The sequence below is a fragment of the Macrotis lagotis genome, chromosome X, assembly GCF_037893015.1.
Source record: "Macrotis lagotis isolate mMagLag1 chromosome X, bilby.v1.9.chrom.fasta, whole genome shotgun sequence".
Taxonomy (NCBI): domain Eukaryota; kingdom Metazoa; phylum Chordata; class Mammalia; order Peramelemorphia; family Peramelidae; genus Macrotis; species Macrotis lagotis.
The window spans coordinates 630187154-630206810 of record NC_133666.1 but is presented as its reverse complement, the minus strand read 5'-3'; the positions used below and the strand labels follow the sequence as shown (position 1 = coordinate 630206810).

At 36.6% G+C, this 19657-nt stretch overlaps 1 pseudogene; it reads right to left on the bottom strand.

Moving 5' to 3' along the window:
- The window catches only part of LOC141500525 (general transcription factor IIF subunit 1-like), a 34490-nt pseudogene extending 15758 nt beyond the window's left edge, over positions 1-18732 (bottom strand).
- Between the last annotated feature and the right edge of the window lie 925 nt (positions 18733-19657).

Below are 19657 nucleotides of genomic sequence, written 5' to 3'. Positions count from 1 at the left end.
AAATGTCAATGGTCTAATTGAGAGAAATGCAAAATTAGCCATAATTATTAAAGAGTGTGAGATGAACTCACCTATAAAACAGAAGAGAATAGCAAAATATATTGAAAATCAAACTCTTAATATGCTGGGAACCTACATTATGCTTAAGGGAACCATAAATAATGAAATAATATAAATTCTTAATATATGCTTTTTTTTTTTTTTTTTTTTTTAGTTTTTGCAAGGCAATGGGGTTAAGCGGCTTGCCCAAGGCCACACAGCTAGGTAATTATTAAGTGTCTGAGACCGGATTTGAACCCAGGTATTCCTGACTCCAAGGCCAGTGCTTTATCCACTATGCCACCTAGTTGCCCCTAATATATGCTTTAAATGGCAAAAGCATTTAAGTAGTTCAGAAAAAGGAAATCAAATTATGAGAAATAGTAAAACTTTAAAAAAGTTAATAGAATTTTAGAAAAAAATAGATCTATGGCAATTAATGACCAGGATGGAAAAGATTATACATATTTCTCTGCTATATACAAAAATTATATGCTTGGACATAAAAAAATCTCAAAACTATGCAGAAATATTGAAGATTTACTGACCACAATGAAATTCAAATTATGATCAATAAAAGACATTTGATAAAAGAGATTAAAACTTACAAGTATTCTACATAAAGAATTTAAAGGCCAGAGAACAAAGCATAGAAATTGTAGAAAGTTTTATAAAAAAAAAAAACCCAACAGTCAACATACTAAAAATTGGGAATGTAACCAAAACAATTTTTAGGAGAAAATGTATATTATTACACACTTTTGCCAATAAAAAAAAAGAAAAAATGAATTAATTGAACTTACAACATGAAAAAAACCTAGAAAACCAAAAATCTCAAACACAAAATTAGAAAGTATAAAAACCAAAGAAGAACTTGACAAAATTTTTAAAATTATATTGCTGAAACTAGGAACTGTTTTTGAAAAAAGATTAATAAATTTGATGGGGACAACTGATTCTTACAATGTATAGAACATTAGACCTTAAAGTCAGAATGACTCATTCTGTGTGATCCTGGAAAACTTAATTTTGTTTCAGTTCCTATATGTGAAATGAACTGGTGGAAGAAACAGAAAACTATTCAAGTATCATGGGCAAGAAAACTCCATCTGGGGTCACGAAGAATCACAATTGAAATGAACAGTTAAAACTATTGGCCAACCTAATGAAAAACAAAAAGGGAGAATAGGAAAATTTTACAACAAATGAAGAGGGAAAAAAAAGAAATTATTTTTGTTATATGCCCCAAACATTAGTAAATGAAGTAGATGAATATTTACAAAAATATAGAGGCAAAGAATTTAAACAATCCAATCTCAGAGAAAGAAATTAAATTTTAAAGACATTTTCAAAACAAGAAAAAAGAAACAGAATCAGATGAATTTGCAAGTCAATTTTATTAAATTTTCAATTAACAACTCAATTGTTTACAAGGATAAAGAGAAAAGGGATTTTACCAAACTACTTCTCCGGGAAAATTTGGTGTTTAAAGCAGAAAAAGAAAGCTATAAAGACTACATCAATTAAAAAAAATAGAATAAAACAGACTACAAGTTAAAAAGATTACACATTATTTGAACAGGTTATATTTATACCATTAATTCAGAGTTGGTTTTAAGTTAGGAAAACTATAAACATATTTAACATAATAAAATATAATAATAAAACCCAATAAAATTAATATCTAAAAAGCACATGATTATATCAATAAATCCAAGAAAGGGTTCTGACAAAATAAAAAAACCTTTATATTAAAAATTCTTTTTTTTTGAAACAGTCAGGGTTAAGTGATTAGCCTAGGATCACACAACTGATGTTTGAATCTGAACTCAGGTCCTTTGGACTTCAGGTCCAGGGCTCTATCCATGGTACACCTTACTGCCCCCCATGTTTAAAATTCTAAAAAGCCATAGGACTGAGACTTCCAGTACCAAGATGGCAATCTGGGGAAGGAAACCCTCTGAAGCTCTTCCAAATTCCCCTCCACACAATTAGAAAACCATCTCAGTATTGATCTAGGAGCAGGGAAGCAGCTTTTTTGCCATGTAGGGCAAAAAAGATCTGTCTCATTGGAGTGTGAAGGGAATGAGGTCCAAGAACAGCAACACCAGCAGCCACCAGAGTCACAGCAGGGTTAGTAAAGCAAGGGTCCTAGCCTGGGGCAATCCACCAAGGTGGGTTGACTGCCCTCCTGCAAACCAGAAGATGCCAGACAAATGGGCAGTCTGAGCAGTAGCAAGGCCTCACCTCAGGGACCCCAACCTCATCACTAGCCACCAGAAAAAACTTGACCCTTTTGCTGACCAATGGTCAAGCCCCATCACAGCAACTCAGAAGCAGGACCCACCCTTGGGGCTGACCAGCAACAAGATCCTTCCTACAGGGCCAGATACCAGTTGGGTTACAAGAGTAACCCAACAGTAAGGTTCTACCCTGGAGCTGGCCAGTAGCCAAACTCCAAGGACAGAGAGGCCAACAGGGAGTCTCCACCCCCTAGTACAAGCTAGAAGGGTAACCTACCCGCCAAGGAAAGCAAGTAACTAATTCCTGAAGCCCAGTGAAAGTCAGCAGTAAGACCTGAGTCCCAGTACAAAAGTTTGGGACAGTGCAGGACTAGAGCCAAACTACAACATAAAAACACCAAGCTGTCAAAAAGGCAGAAAAAATAAGCAAAAAAAAAAAGATCTTTACTAGATAAAGTTATTAAAATACTAGAAAGCATAGGAATAAATAGAGTTTTCCTTAAAATAATAAGTAATATTTATCTAAACCATCAGCAAGTTTATCTGTATTATTGGATAAGCTAGAAGCCTTCTCAATACAATCAGGTGAAACAAGCATGCATGCCCATTATCACTTCCATTATTTAATATTGTACTAGAAATACTAACTTTAGCAAGAAAAGAAGAAAAAGAAATTAAAACTATTAGAATAGACAATGAGAAAATAAAACTATTACTTTTTGCAGTTATATGATGTTATGCTTAGAAAATCCTAATTAAAAGACTACTTGAAATGAACAATTTTAGCAAAGTTGTAGGACACAAAATAAACCCATATAAATTACTAACATTTCTATATATTGCCAACAAAGTCCAGCAGGAAGTGACAGAAAAAGTAATTTCATTTAAAATAACTGTAGATAATATAAAATACTTGGGAGTTTACTGGTCAAGACAAACCCAGAAACTACATAAACACAACTAGAAAACACTTTTCATACAAGGTCAAGTCTAAACAATTGGAACAACATTAATTGCTCATGGGTAGGCTGAGCTAATGTAATAAAAAATAACAATTCTATCTAAATTAATTTATTTATTCAGTGCTATACCAATCAAGCTAACAAAAATTAGAGTTAGAAAAATAATAACAGAATTCATCTGGAAGAACAAAAGTTCAAGAATATCAAGGAATTAATGGGAAAATGAAAAGAAGGTGGTCTAGCCATATCAGATTTCAAACTTTAATATAAAGCAGTAATTATTAAAACAATATTTTCCTGGGGGCTGCTAGGTGGTGCAGTGGATAGAGCAGTGGCCCTGAAGTCAGGAGTACCTGAGTTCAAATCCAGCCTCAGACACTTAATACTTAACCTAGCTGTGTGGCCTCGGGCAAGCCACTTAACCCCATATGCCTTGCAAAAACCTTAAAAAAAAAAAACCCAATATGGTCCTGGCTAAGAAATAGAGTGGGAGATTAGTAGAATAGATTAAGTACAAATTTTATTATAACAAATTACCTTAATAATCTAGTATATATCAAATCGAGTCTCAGACACTTAATAATTACCTAGCTGTGTGGCCTTGGGCAAGCCACTTAACCCCATTTGCCTTGCAAAAACCTAAAAAAAAATTAATAATAATCTAGTATATAACTCAAAGGCCCAAGCTTTTGGAACAAAAACTCATTATTTGACAAAAACTGTTGGGAAAATTAGAAAAGAGTATGGCAGAAACTAGGTTAGGACCAACATCTCAAATTGGTTGTTTCTTGTCCTTTGTTATCAAAGAAGACCAAATAATACTATCTTAGAGACAAGTTATTATGTGTCCAACTATGACTGATCAGACCAATATGAGCTCAGAATGCTCTAGTACAGGATGGGCATAAATAGTCTATGTGAACATCTGGGATGGGGAGACTAAATTTAGCAAATCATGTTTCCTTTGACCTGCCTCCGTTCTACCATGTTCATAGAACACAGCACCCTCTCTAAAGAAGGAACATCATATTGGGTGGTTCTCTGTTAGTTTCTCCCACAAGGCACAATCAAATTCAAAGTTATTGAGAACCTTTCAAAGTATCTCTATATCGCTTCTTCTGAGTGGGAGCATTTGCCCTGTGTGAGTTCTCCACAAAATAATTTTTTTGATTTGTGTATTTTTGGCATCGAATAATGTGGTCAGCCTAGCAGAGGTACACTTGATGTAGTAATGTTGGAATGCTTTTGTCCCAGGGTCTGATATCTTCTTCTGCAGATGATCTTTAGAATCTCCCTAAGACAATTTAAATGGAAGTCATTCAGTTTCTGGGCATGGTGCTAGAGACTGTCCAGGTTTCACAGGCATGCCACAATGAGGCCAGCACAAGGACTCTGTAGACCTTCAGTTTGGTAGGCAGTCTAATAATAGAGACTTCCAAACACTGAGAACAAACATGGCATCAAGGACTCAGGATAAATATTTCAACTTGAAAAGGCAACAAGCCAAGACCAAAGTGGAGGGAGTGTTGGTGCACGATCTTCTGTTTGCAGATGACTGTGCACTCAGGGCACAGCCTCTGAAGCTGAGATGCAGCAAAGTATGGATTGATTCTTTGCTGTGTGTACTAATTTTGGTCTAACAACACCAGGAAAACACAGGTGCTCCATTAGCCAGCACCACACCATTTGTATGTGGAAACATTGGATATAAAACATGGAGAAGTTTTGAATACTGTGGATAAGTGCCTTGGAAATGTACTTTTCAGTGAGATTGTATGGTTAATTCATAAGATACAGGATTTTCTATGATAAGGCTTTATAGTGTAGCTACAGAGAATTACTGATGTACAGTAGGGAGAGGAACAGGACTGATCTTATGCATATACTTGAAACATCTTGAGCATTTAAAAGAACCACTGAAACATGGGGGTGGTGATCAACCTTGATGGACTTGCTCATTCCATCAGTGCAACAATCAGGGACAATTTGGGGCTGTCTGCAATGGAGAATACCATCTGTATCCAGAGAAAGAACTGTGAAGTTTGAACAAATTCCAAGGACTATTACCTTTAATTTAGGGGGAAAAAACCTGATATCTTATTGTCTGATCTTGCTATCTCTTATACTTTATGTTTCTTCCTTATTATTTCTCTCTTATCACATTCAATTTGGATCACTGTATACCATGGAAACAATGTAAAGACTGATGGGTTGCCTTTCTGTGGGGGGGTGGGGGGAGGGAAGCAAGATTAGGGGAAAAATTGTAAAACTCAAAATAAATAAAATCTTAAAAAAAAATAAAATAAAAAATAAAAGAATGGCTGAATGTCCTTGGCTGGTCCTGGTCGGACTCAAGGTTGTACTTGATTTACACTGCCTATCTCTTCAGGAACTAGCCATTCTTAAATGTAAACACCATAATTCTTGGGGTTCGGGGAGGGGTTGCTCTCTCTTTTGACAACCTGGGAAATTTGGTTTTATTCCACAAATAATTGGCAAAAAGCTTTTCTTTGTTCTCAAGCTACATAAGATCTAATTAGACCTTAGCCTAATTGGAGTCTCACCCACAGAGAAGACGCTCTACCTGGGACCTTCCCGATCAGGACTTGAACCTGTACTTGGGACTCCCCAGCTACTGCTGAGACAGATGTTGGTGCTCTCCCAAATCAGTGATGTTTTCTCTTAATAATTATGTTTATGTAGGCTTTGCACTTCTTTTTATTATATTAGGACTTATTGGTTACTTTTTCTATAAAACTGATTTATTTCTACCTATTTTATAATCACTTCATTAAATATACTTTTTTTAGGTTTGTTGATGTGAATGTATCATTTTATAGAAGCAAATTGAAACCAAAATTCATTAATCAAAAGGAGATACACATTGACAATGAGGTTGACTCATATATTGCCAGAGAGCATTACAAAATGATAGATGATTTTGATTATATAAAATTATTTTTTTTTGCATAAACAAAAACAATGCAACCAAAATTATAAGGAAAGCAAAAACCTAAGGAGAAATTTTGCAACAAATATCTCTGCTAAAGGTCTTATTTCTCAAATATTAGAGAACTGAGTCAAATTTATAAACATATAAGTCATTCCTCAAATGACAAATGGTCAAATGATATAAAAAAGAAGTGTTCAGGAAAAAAAATCAAAACTTTCTATAGTCATATTAAAGACTCTAAGTCACTATTGATTATAGAAAGGCAAATTAAAACAACTCTGAGATATCACCTCAGACCTATCAGACTGGCAAATATGCAAAAAAGGGGCAAATGTTGGATATTGGAAGGGATGTAGGAAAACTGGGTCACTAAAGCACTGTTGGTAAATTGTTCCAATCATTTTGGAGAACAATTTGGAAGTATGCCCAAAGGGCTATAAAACTCTGTATACCCTTTGATTCAGCAATACCACTTTTAAGTCTATAATCCAAAGACATTTTTAAAAAATAGGGAAAGGAACCTATTTGTCCAAAAATATTTGTAGCAGCTTTTTTTTATAGTGACTAAGAATTGAAAATAAAAGGAGTGTACAGCAATTAGGGAATGGCTAAACAAGATGTAATATATGATTGTGATGGAATATTATTATGCTATAAGAAATGCCTTTAGGGCAATGAGGTGGTGCTCTGGATAGAGCACCAGCCCTGGAGTCAGGAGGACCTGAGTTCAAATCCAACCTTAGACACTTAAAATTACCTAGAGGTGTGACCTTGAGTAAGTCACTTAACCCCATTGCCTTGCAAAAAGCCAAAAAAAATGACTTCAGAAATTTCTTTCAGATGATTTCAGAAAAACCTAGAAAGACTACCTGAACTGATGCACAGTGAAGTGAAGAGAACCAGGCAGAATGTTGCACACAGCAATACTGTTTGATGAACAAATGTGAATAGCTTAGCTATTCTCAGCAATACAATGATCCAAGACAAGTCCAAAGGACTGATGATGAAGCATAGTATTTGTCTCCAGAGAAAGAACTGATATTATTTGAATACAGACTGAAGCATGCTATTTTAAATTTTTCTCTTTTTTCCTTTTATTTGATTCTTCTTATACAAATGACTAATATGGAAATGTTTTACATAATTGCACATGTATAACATCTGATTTCTTACCATCTCAGGGAATGGGGAAGTGAATGAGTAAGGGATAGAATTTGGAACAAAAAACTTTAATTAAAAATGTTTTTTAAAAAGCATGAGGATAAATAAATCATTCCCTAATATGCTAAATAGTATTTATTCAAAACAAAGTGCAAGGGGCATATAGGTGGCAGTGGATAAAGCACCGGCCCTGGAGTCAGGAGTACCTGGGTTCAAATCCGGTCTCAGACACTTAATAATTACCTAGCTGTGTGGCCTTGGGCAAGCCACTTAACCCCATTTGCCTTGCAAAAACCTAAAAAAAAAAAAAACCAAAGTGCAAGCTTTATCTATAATGGAAATACTAGAGGTCATCAAGATAGGATCAGATGCAAAGCAAGGAAGTTCATTAGTATTATTTGATATAGTTCTAGAAATTCTATCTGTAGTAACAAGACAAGATTTTTAATTTAAAATTAAAAATAAACTAAAAATAACTTCAATAAAATATACAGATACAAATGAAAGCCACAAAATCATCAGGGTATTTTGTATAGTACTAACAAAATCCAGTGATAAGTACAAGAAAAAGAAAATCTTTTAAAAATAACTATGAGGGTGGCTAGTTTGCACAGTGGATAGAGCACCGGCCCTGGAGTCAGGAGTACCTGAGTTCAAATCCGGCCTCAGACACTTAATAATTACCTAGCTCTGTGGCCTTGGGCAAGTCATAACCCCATTGCCTTGCAAAAAAAAAAAAAAAAACTAAACAAAAATAAAAATAACTATGAAATGTATAATGTAGGAGTTTCCTTACAAGATACATGCAAGAATTGTAAAGTACAGCTTCAAAACACTCTTTACAGAAGTCAAGTCCGAATTAAATAACTGAAATTATATCAATTATTCATCATTAGGTCATGTTAATATAAATATAATCTGAAATTAATGGGGTTAAGTGGTTTGCCCTAGGCCACACAGCTAGGTAATTATTAAGTGTCTGAGGCCGGATTTGAACTCAGGTACTCCTGACTACAGGGCCGGTGCTCTATCCACTGTGCCACCTAGCCGCCCCCCTGAAATTAATTTACTTTAGCATATCAATCAAATTATTCAATAGTTACTCCACTGAACAAAAAAAAGATTAACAAAATTCATTTGGAGGATAAAAGAGTCAGAGAAATGAAGGATGGGGGGGTTATACTGAAGAAGAAAGGAAGAGTAAGGAAATCATTATTTTGAAAGAGAGGTGTGCAAAATGAGGTATACATGGAAGTCATGTATAGAAACCAGAATCTCATAAATCTCACTTTAATCTGAACTAGATAAAGGAAGATTGAACAGAACAGACAGACAGACAGACAGACAGACAGACAGACACACACACACACACACACACACACATATATAGACTTAAACAAGGAAGTGAGAGGGGACAGAAACAGGGGAGGGGTAGAAAAGGATCTAATAGCACAGGATGATTAAAAGAATAGTTATAAGCTTAGCAAACTTGAATGTTGAAAGGATGAATGTGACATAAGGGTTAAAAAGAAAGGTAGAAAGAGGATCTATAGATCAGGGATAGAAGGGGAAGAAAGAATTTCTATAGGGAAGAAAAACATTGTTTTCCTTATACTATCACAAGTCCATTTCTTTTTATCTTTTTATTATTAAAGTGGGGGTGAAGTAACAAGAGGAAAAATACAAGAGGAAATGATGGAAGGAAATATATAATCAACAATCATAATTTTGAATATAAATGAAATGTATTCACACATAAAATGTAAAAGGATAACAGAATGAATAAAAAAATAGTGGCAAAGAATTGGAAAAGCTATAAATCATTTGGACCAATTTAAAGCAGTTTGGAACCATACCCCCAAAGTTTCTAAACTGTGTAAACCATTTGACTCAGCTATACCGCAAAGAGATTTTGAGAGAGACACAGAAAGAGAGAGAGAGAGAGAGAGAGAGAGAGAGAGAGAGAGTAAAAGGACCTTGATTTACAAAAATATTTACAGCAATTTTTGTTGCAACAAAAATACTGGCAACTACAATTTATGATTGAAGCTAGGCACCTAGGTGGTGAAGAGTCTTAAAGTGTTGGACCTGAAGTTGGAAATACTCAACTTCATGAGTTCAAATTTAACCCCAGACTCTTATCAGTTGTGTGACCCTGGGCAAGCAGCTGGATGGTACAGTGGATAGGGCACTGGCGTAGAGTCAGGAGGACAGGAGTTCAAATCCAGCCTCAGAAATTTGACTCTAGCTGTTTGACCTAGGGTAAGTCACTTAATCCTGACTGCCTCACATCCAAGACCATCTCCAGTTGTCCTGATTCATATTTGACCACTAGACCCACCCATATAGCTCTAGAGGAGAAAGTGAGGCCAAGTGACAGCACAGCACCCTCTCACTCAAATCCAATTCACATGCTTGGCATAGCACCATCAACCTGATGTTGTGGTCTTCTTCAAAAATGAAGGACAAACATTATTACTTAACCCTGCTTGCCTCAGTTTCCTTATCTCAGGAAGCTGGAAAGGAAATGGTAAATCACATTAGTATCTTTGGCAAGAAAATCTTCAAATGGAATCAGAAAGAGTTGGGCTTGACTGAAACAACTGAACAACAATAACCCAAACTATTTAAGAAATATTAATATAATAGAATATTGTTGTGTGTCAAGACATGATGAAAGGAATAGATTCAGAGGAACATGGAAAGATTTTCATGAACTCTTGAGGGAAGGAGTTCCATATGTCTCTTCAATTAATCAATAGATCTGACTGGTTTTTTTAAATGTACAAAGGAGCATATGTACACCCTGAGATTCTTTTAAGAACTTCTCTTTAATTCCATAAAAAAAAAAGAACATCATGATTGATTAAACAAACACCCTAACTATATGACCTTGTGAGTTTTAAAAAGTGGTGGAAATTTCAAAAGTTGCTCAGTCAAATATAGTCAACCAGTCTGATGATAGAAGGCATTCAGTTAAGAGGATTCCAGTTGTAGTCAACTCTCCTGTTGAAAATAATCCACCCCCCCCAGTGGGTTCCTGTAAATGGAAATAAAATATATCCTACATGAAATTCCAGCAATGTGTTTTCCTTTAATAATTGATATAAATATCTCAAAGCAAAGCCATTTACTAAAATAACATGAGGTTTCTAAAATTCTCAGGAGTTGTTCTATTTTCTTTTTTTCTCCCAGACTCAATTTTGAATCTGATTAGTGAGGGCAATTAAACCAAAGACAAATAGTGATTGGGGAAGGGGATCATGTATGTGAGCAATGGAAACATCAGAGACCTATCTTAACCAATGGCAGGAATAGAGGGTCACCTGGCAAGTAACTCCTTGCTGGTTAATTAATTTGCATGACAACCTACTTTTCAAAAATCGTGGTCCAAAGCCCTTTCTGCTCTGTAGCTTTTACCTCAGAGCCTCCAAAAAGCTGACTGATAAATGTCTTCCATGTGGCTCATCCTAACAGTTCAACTTTCCTTAGCTGGGCTTCACTTTAAATCCCCTACCATCTTCTCTCCCAATGATTTGACATTACAGGCATTTCTAAACTCAAATAGAAATGAATCTCTGCAGGATCTATATATTGATTAGTTCAATCGTTTTCAGTTATGTCTGACTCTTTGACCCCATTTGGAATTTTCTTGATAAAGATACTGGAGTGTTTTGCCATTTCCTTCTCTAGCTCATTTTATGGATAAGGAAACTGAGGCAAAAAGGGTTAAATGACTTGTCTAGTGTTATACAGGTAGTATGTGAGGCCAGATTTCCAGTCTAGGCACTATATCCACTATACATCTAACTGCACTCTCTCTCTCTCTCTCTCTCTCTCTCTCAAGTTATATTTTTATTTATTTTGTTATTACATTTTTTATCTGGTTATGCCTTACTGGGAAGTTTTACTTGCCTCTAGGTTGATGCCTCTGTCCTAGATCAACCCTTCTCATCCCTATCCCCTTGCTGTTATGGAACCATATTCAGGTCAGTGTGGCCAAAGATCCTGGAAAGGGTGTGCCAATCTACCCTCCATGGTTCTATTCCCTTTGACTATAACTTTTCACACCAAAATGCCCTGTCCCTGGTTACCGCTCCTCAGTATATCTTCCCTTGTTAGAATGTAAGTTCTGTTAAGGTTGAGTTTATCTTCATTTTTTTTTAAATTTTAGCAAGGTAGTGGGATTAAATGACTTGCCCAAAGTCACATAGCTGGTAAATATCAAATGTCTGAGGATGGATTTGAATTCAGGAACTCCTGACTCCAGGATGGGAGTCCACCAAGTCACTTATCTACCCATCTCTTCACTTCTGATGCTGTTTTCCCAGAGCTTAGCAAGCACAGTAAGCATATAATAAATATATTTTAATTCAATCAATCATTCTCTGTAGGTTTCAGAAAGTAGAACAATGAACCTGATGTAGATGGATATGGCCTTAGCAGCACCAGATCTAGTACACATTCTACTTGTCAAGTGTCTTTGTGAAAAAGGTGGAGAACTAGATGAAGAATATGATTACGTAAGAATAGGGAATGTTTTAAGGCAGAACTATAAAAAAAGTAATTAATTGTTCAGTATCATATCCTAAATAGATCCTTCTAGCATGGGGATTCTCACACTGAGATACAAGAATTTGTTTTTTAATTTAAAATTTTTTTTTTAATTTTACAATTTTCTCCCCAATCTCCATTCCCTCCCCCACCCCCCACAGAAGGCAGTCTGATAGTCTTTACATTGTTCCCATGCTATACATTGCTCAAAATTGAATGTGCTGGGAGAGAAATCATATCCTTAAGAAAAAAAAATATAAGAGCAACATTACAAAATAAGATAACTTTTTTTTAAAAATTAAAGGTAATGGGGCAGTTAGGTGGCGCAGTGAATAGAGCACTGGCCCTGGAGTTAGGAGTACCTGAGTTCAAATCCGGCCTCGGCCTCAGACACTTAATAATTACCTAGCTGTATGACCTTGGGCAAGCCACTTAACCCCATTTGCCTTGCAAAAAAAAACCAAACTAAAAAAAAAATTAAAGGTAATAGTTTGATCTTTGTTTAAACTCTGCAATTTTTTCTTTGGATACAGATGGAATTCTCCATTGCAGATACCCTAAAATTGTCCCTGTTTATTGCACTGATGAAATGAGCAAGTCCATTAAGATTGATCATCAATCCCATGTTGCTCTTATGATGCACAATGAAGAACTTGGTTTTTAAACTAGTGGATTGCTCCAGGTCCCTCTGCTTGACCCTGTGCTGTTGAACATTGGATAAAGGTATAGATGACCAGATTATCATATTAACAGGAGACATGAATCTGGGGGAAAAGTTATCATTTTGAATGACAATTTCAAAGATTTTGATAAGTTAAAAAACTGGTTCAAATTTAATAAGATTTTTTAAAAAAATATGTTTAATCTAAGCCTTTGATTTCTATTACAATATTATAATCTCTTTTATAATATTTTCACAATATGCTCTCCCCTTCCAAAAAAAGAAGCTCTCTCTTAACAAAGAAAATCAGTTAAAACCAATTGGTGTAATAAATGATAATGTATACAATATTCCCTATGCACAGGGGCATCCTAGACTTTTTTTTAACCAATAGGAAGAATGCACTCCTTTATCTTAATCTTCACAATTAATGTTGAGAAGGGAGGAACATTTTATTATCTGTACTTTAGGACCATTTTTCAGTTACTTAAAGTTTGACTGTATTATTTTTGTCAATATTAATTATGCTTTTTGTCCTTATAATCATTTCTGAGAAAAAATAAAAGACTTTCCTGCTAGATTATAGGCACATAGAGTGCTAGGCCCAGAGTTAAAAAGATCTGAGTTCAAATTCTGCCTCAGAGACTTCCTAAGTATGTGACCCTGTGTAACTTACTCTGTTTGCTTCAATTTCCTCTACTATAAAATGGGGACAACAACATCTTGCCAACAGGCTTGATGTGAGGATCAAATGGGATAATATTTTTAAAGAACTTAGCACTGTAGCAGAGTAGGGATTATATAAGTGTTTATTCCCCTTTCCTTGTCTTTTCTCCTAGATTCCACCATAATTTGTGACAAAGGAAAACTGTTGTACAAAAATATCTTATAGAGTGACTATACTGTATATGATACATTCAACATTCTGTCCTGGACATCCCCTGCTTTTCTGTTATGAAAAGGGAGATATATTTCATTGTCTATTATTCAGATTGGTTTTTCAATTACTCAAAGTTTGACTACCATTTATATGTGTATGTAGGCAGATGTGGGGTTGAAAGTGTTTGAGTTAGTAAAAATTCATCTACTCCCTCTCAGATGGCCCCCACCTTCATGAGGATAGAACTATCTTTTCCCAGCTTTTACTTTTGTTCAGACTGTGACTGTGACCATGTATCAGTCAAAGTCCTCACCACCTCTCTCACTTAGGGTAAGATGGGTCCAGAGAACAGTAGGAGGGGCACTCCCTTGGAGAGTAAACTTGCTTGAGACTGAAGGAACTACTCTCTATTTTTTACTCATCCAGACATTGCCTAGGGTTCCTGGTCTATTGCCCTGTGTTTATTGCCCTGCTTGAGGTATTAATTGGTAAAATATGGTTGTCCAAAGAAGTTCATTGGTAGTGTATATCAGTTTCATGATGACATGCTTGCATGGGTTTTAGATGATGGACAATGTACTCACTCTTTCCCAGTCACCAATGGAGTGAAGTAGGGCTGTGTGATTGTTATCATGCTTTCTACCATGATATTTTTAGTAATCCTTTCAGATGCCTTCAACAAAGATGAAAATGGCCTCAAGGTCAGCTATTACACTGAGGGTAACTTATGTAACTTGAAAAGGGTACAAGCCAAGAATTCAGTTTTTGAGGCTGAGATGCAACAAAGTATGGATCGATTCTCTGCTGCTTGTATTAATTTTGGCTGAACAATTAACACCAAGAAAACACAGGTGCTCCATCAGCCAGCACCACAATATCAAACATGGAACCATTAGTTATAGCAAATGTAGAAATTTTGAATGCTGTAGATTAGTTCATTTATCGTGGCAGTATACTTACCAAAGATGTACACAGAGATGATGAGATTAATGCATGCATTGCCAGAGTTAGTTCAGAATTTGGATGGCTCTGGTAGAAAATGTGAGAGAAAAAAGGTATTATTTGCCTACCAATCTGAAGCTCTACAGAGCCATTGGGCTGACCTTCAAAATTGCTTCCATTCAAATTGTCTTAAGATTCTGAAGATCATCGGTGAGATAAATTACTGGACACTGAGGTCCTTTCTTAAGCTGAACTGCCAAGCATTGAAACTCTACTAAAGAGAGCCCAATTCTGTTGGGCTAGCCACATTGTTCCAATGCTAAACATACATTTACTTAAAACATTATTTTTACAAAGAATTCACACAAGGCAAATGCTCACACAGAGATTAGAAAAGGTGATATAAGGACATTCTCAGGATCTCTCCAAAGAACACTGTAATAGACTGTGAAATGTGGGCAGCTAGTTGGCATAGTCAATAGAGCACTGGCACAGGAATTAGGAGGATCTGAGTTCAAATCTGACCTCAGACTCTTACTGGTTGTGTGACCCTGGACAAGTCACTTAAACCTGTTTGCCTCAATTTCTTATCTGTAAAATTGCTAGAGAAGGAAACAGCAAACTGCTCTAGTATCTTGGCCAAGAAAACTCAAATGGGTTCAAAAGAGTTGAACACCACTGAAACAAGTCAACAAGTGAGACACTGCACAGTATAGCATGCCTGCATCAATGAAGGCACTATGCTCTATGAGCAGAGAAGAATTATAGTAGCTCAAAAACATGAAATGTGCACATTTAGAGAATGCTCCATCCTAAATATTCATACAGACTATTTGTGCTGGAACTATGGCAGAGTCTTCCAAGGTTGTATTGGTCTGATCAGTCACATTTGAACACATTGTACATTGACCCCAACATAGTGAGATCATTTTGGTCCTCTGAGTACAAAGGACAGCAATGGACCAATTATAATAATTAGCAACCTGTAGATCAGAGGATTCAGCTGGAGTCATTCTAGGACATGGGGACAATTCCTTTGAGAGCAATGAGTCTGGGAAGCTGGATTATAGTGAGATAATTTCCCTTCCTTTTGCTATCCAGTGGGCAGCTAGGTGGTACAGTGGTTAGAACACCGGCCCTGGAGTCAGGAGGACTCTTTGCTATCCAGAACTCCAAGAGCTTCTCTGCATAGGTTTTTAGGCATTGTCTATCTTTTCTCTCCCTGCCAAATCAAAGAGGTATGCAACAGAAGAGGGTGGTAAGGGAAAGCAGAAATTCAGATGTTATCAATGATGACGAGTATTAATTACTACTCCTTTGGTTCAGATATTAATGCTTTTTGTTTAACTAATATTGAAAATTTTTTTCATGGTCATGTTGAGGAAGGAATAAAATATTGTGATTCAATGAATGGGGGGGAGCAAAACATAAAATGTAAAATTATTCTATTCCTTCAGATTTAAAATACAATTCCCAGCAGAACTGGGAAAATCTGTGCTTAAAGCATACTCATTGAAAGTAAGCTGGTAGCTTTCTTGGCTAGGGTGATGGACAAGTGATTTCATGCCTGTTCAATTGAATGAATTGGTACAAGTTAAACTTGTAAGGTACTTCAAATCACACTTCCTACTACTAGTAGTTGAAGCACTGCCTCTGTGAGACACTACTTCCTTTGTTTTTGTGGAGAGGCACATATTTCATTTTGTATTTTGGATCTCTGGAACAATTTAGTGACTTTTCTTACATAATTCTAAGTTGTTTTCCAAAATGGCTAGAGCACATACATAACTTCATTGTCAATGCTGTTGAACAGTACTGGAAGAAGTCATAGAATTTAAAATAAGAGCCATTCCCTGATAGATGGTTGAAGGATGCATAGACAACTTTCAGAAGAAGAAACTGAAGCTATCCATAGCCATATTTTAAAAATCTCTAAACTTGTGTAGCTATGAACTAGTCCAGTTATTCTGGAAAGTAATTTGGAAGTTTTAAAAGTTATTAAACTGTCCAGTACTACTAAGTCTATATCTTAAAGAGATAGAAGAAAGAAGAAAATGGCCCCTTTTACAAAAATAATTATAGCAATATTTTTTTTGTGATGACAAAGAGTTGGAAACTGAGATGTCCAAAGATTGGAAAATAGTTGAATAAATGAATGTGATGGAATACTACTGTTGGGGTGGCTAGGTGGTGTAGTGGATAAAGCACGGGCCTTGGAGTCAGGAGTACCTGGGTTCAAATCCAGTCTCAGGCACTTAATAATGACCTAGCTGTGTGGCCTTGGGCAAGCCACTTAACCCCATTTGCCTTGCAAAAACCTAAAAAAAAATGTGATCATTTGGAATACTATTGTCTTATAAGAAATGATCAAGGGTATAGTTTCAGAAAAATCTGGGAAGATTTGTATGAAATAATGCAAAGTAAGGTGAGCAGAACTTCCTTCCTTCCTTCTTCCCTTTTTCTCCCTCCCTTCCTCCCTTGTTCCCTTCCTTTTTCCTCCCTCCTTCTTTTTCTTTCCCTTCCCACTCCTCCCTCCCTTTTTTCCTTCCTTCCCTTTTCCTGGCATTTCCTGGAATTTGTTTTTCATGCCATATGTCTGTAATGCATTTTTTCTTTTACTTTCTCAATAAGTGAGGGAGAGGGAAGATGAAGAGGGAAAATTCAGAACTAAAAAGTAAAATTGAACTTATAAAAGGTCATGGTCCAATACAAATTTATCTAATTTCAATGGGCCAGGAAAGCAATCCTTTTATTTCTCTTTAATTCTCTACAATGCTCCCCATTTTGATTGTCCAAACCTCCTCCCCTTCTTCAATCCAGAGGTCATCCAGTCTAACTCATAACCAAATATCCAAAGCTTTCCAGCTTTGCTTGGAGTCCCTTCAGTGAAGTAGAACTCAGTTTATTCTTCTTTTGGTTATTTCTAATTGTGAGAAAGGTTTTCCTCCCTCTCATGCCTAAATTCACCTCTTTGTTACTCCCACTCATTATTCTTACTCCTTATTACCTCTGGTGGGGGGGGGGGGGTTCAATATCCTTAGTTTTAAAATGGGAATATTCCCTGATTGTCTAGAAGGAAGGAAAAAATTTATTAACCCCCTACTATGTGTCTGACACTGTAAAACTAAATGCTTTACAATTTTTTCTCATTTGATCCTCACAAAAACTCTGGGGAGGTGTTTTTTATCCCCCCTTTGACAGTTGAGGAGACTGAGGCAGAAGATGTTAAATGATTTGCTCAGGGTCACATAGCTAGGAAGTGTATGGGTCAGGATTTGAAGTCAGGTCTTCCTGACTCCAGATCCAATATTGCACCACTGGCAGGCAGTTTTGAGAAGACAGATAGATGGAAAAGTGCTTTGATGAATTTAAAAACACACACACTGCCTCTTTTAGTATCCTCACCACTTAGCACATAATAACAATAAATATTTATTGACTAACTGGCTGACTGTAAGGTATCATTCAGATTGTTCCCCTAAGACTCAGAGAATTATCTGGTTTAATTAATCTTTGACACTGTGTAGAGAAATTGCCATTCTCAAACATCAGATTCGCTTAAAGCAGAAGGAATTCCCTTGATAGACTCTAGCCATTTAAGAGTTGAAAATGAAGATTTAGATATGGATTCAAATCCCAGTTCTACTATTTATTCATGTGTGATCTGGGATTAAGTTTCTTCTCTAAGTCACCTGTAAAATAAGAGTTGGATACCTGAAATCTTTTCCAGTTCTTCATCTAATGACAGCAATCCCCATTTCCTGGTAAGGCAGAATGTACTTAGAGAGATGAAAGCAGAAGCAGAGCCCACTTCCTCTACTGAACCTAGGACTGACCCCAGGATCCCCACTACCTCCCTCCGATGCTATCAGAAACCCTTTGCTAAGTGACATTATTGAGACTTGGTAGAGCCAGAGTCTACCCCTACCCACTGAAATTTTTTTTTTAGGTTTTTGCAAGGCAATGGTTAAGTGGCTTGCCCAAGGCCACACAGCTAGGTAATAAGTGTCTGAGACGGGATTTGAACCCAGGTACTCCTGACTCCAGGGCCGGTGCTTTATCCACTGTGCCATCTAGCCACCCCATCCCACTGAACTTCTAAGCCAATTGAGGGCCTTAGGACAGCTAAAGTAGCCTGCTCTTAAGAGCCACATGAGGAACAGAGGGGAAATCTGTAAAAGTATGTACAGCTTAAGAGAGAGAGAAGCCACAACAAAGTAGAACCACAGAATGAACAAACCCATTCCCTAACCATCCTGAATAGTGATTAGCTGATTCCTTAAGATTAGTCAGGGGCAGGTAAAAACAATCCTTTGATGACTGGTCCTAGCCCTGCCTCCTCAACTGAGCTCTGGCATGGGCCCTGGAGTGGGAGGACCCGAGTTCAAATGTGACCTCACAACCTGATTGTCTCTCATTCAGGGTGATCTCCAGTCATCGTGATTCCTATCTGGTCACTAGATCCAGATGGCTCTGGAGGAAAAAGTGAGACTGCTGACTTAGTACAGCCCTCCCTCATTCAAATCCAATTTACTTGCTTGTCATGACTTCATCTCCCTGATGTTCTGGTCTTCTTTGAAAATGAAGGACAAACATCATCATCATCATCATTTTCACCATGGTGCCTCTTCCAAACCTTATTATCCATCCTTATGTCTTTCAGGGTTCTTCTTTGCCTTCCTTTTTAGCTGAGAACCTTGCCTAATATTTTGTTTTTAAAAAACTCTATCATTCACTCCCTTTCTTCCCCTTCTCATATTATCATATATCTTCTGCTACTATCTCCTTCACCTCTGTATCACATGAAAAGGTGATCCTTCTCCTTACCAAGGTAATCTCTTTTTCTTCATTTTTTTTATTTTTTTTAGATTTTTCAAGACAATAGGGTTAAGTGGCTTGCCCAAGGTCATATGACTAGGTAATTATTAAATGTCTGAGGTCACATTTGAACTCAGGTACTTCTGACTCCAGGGCCGGTGCTCTATCCACTGCGCCACCTAGCCGCCCCCAAGGTAATCTCTTTACCTGCACAAGAGATCCTTTTTCAACCTAACAGATTGTCTCACTTTTTTTTGTTTGTTTTGTTGGGGGCAAATGAGGTTAAATGACTTGCCCAGAGTCACAGTTAGTACATGTCTGAGGTCAAATTTGAACTTAGGTTTTCCCTCTATCTGCTACATCACTTCACTACCTGTCCAACTCATTTTAAATCTTTCTCTACTGCTTGCAAACATTCCCATGTCTTCATCCTCAAAAATCCCT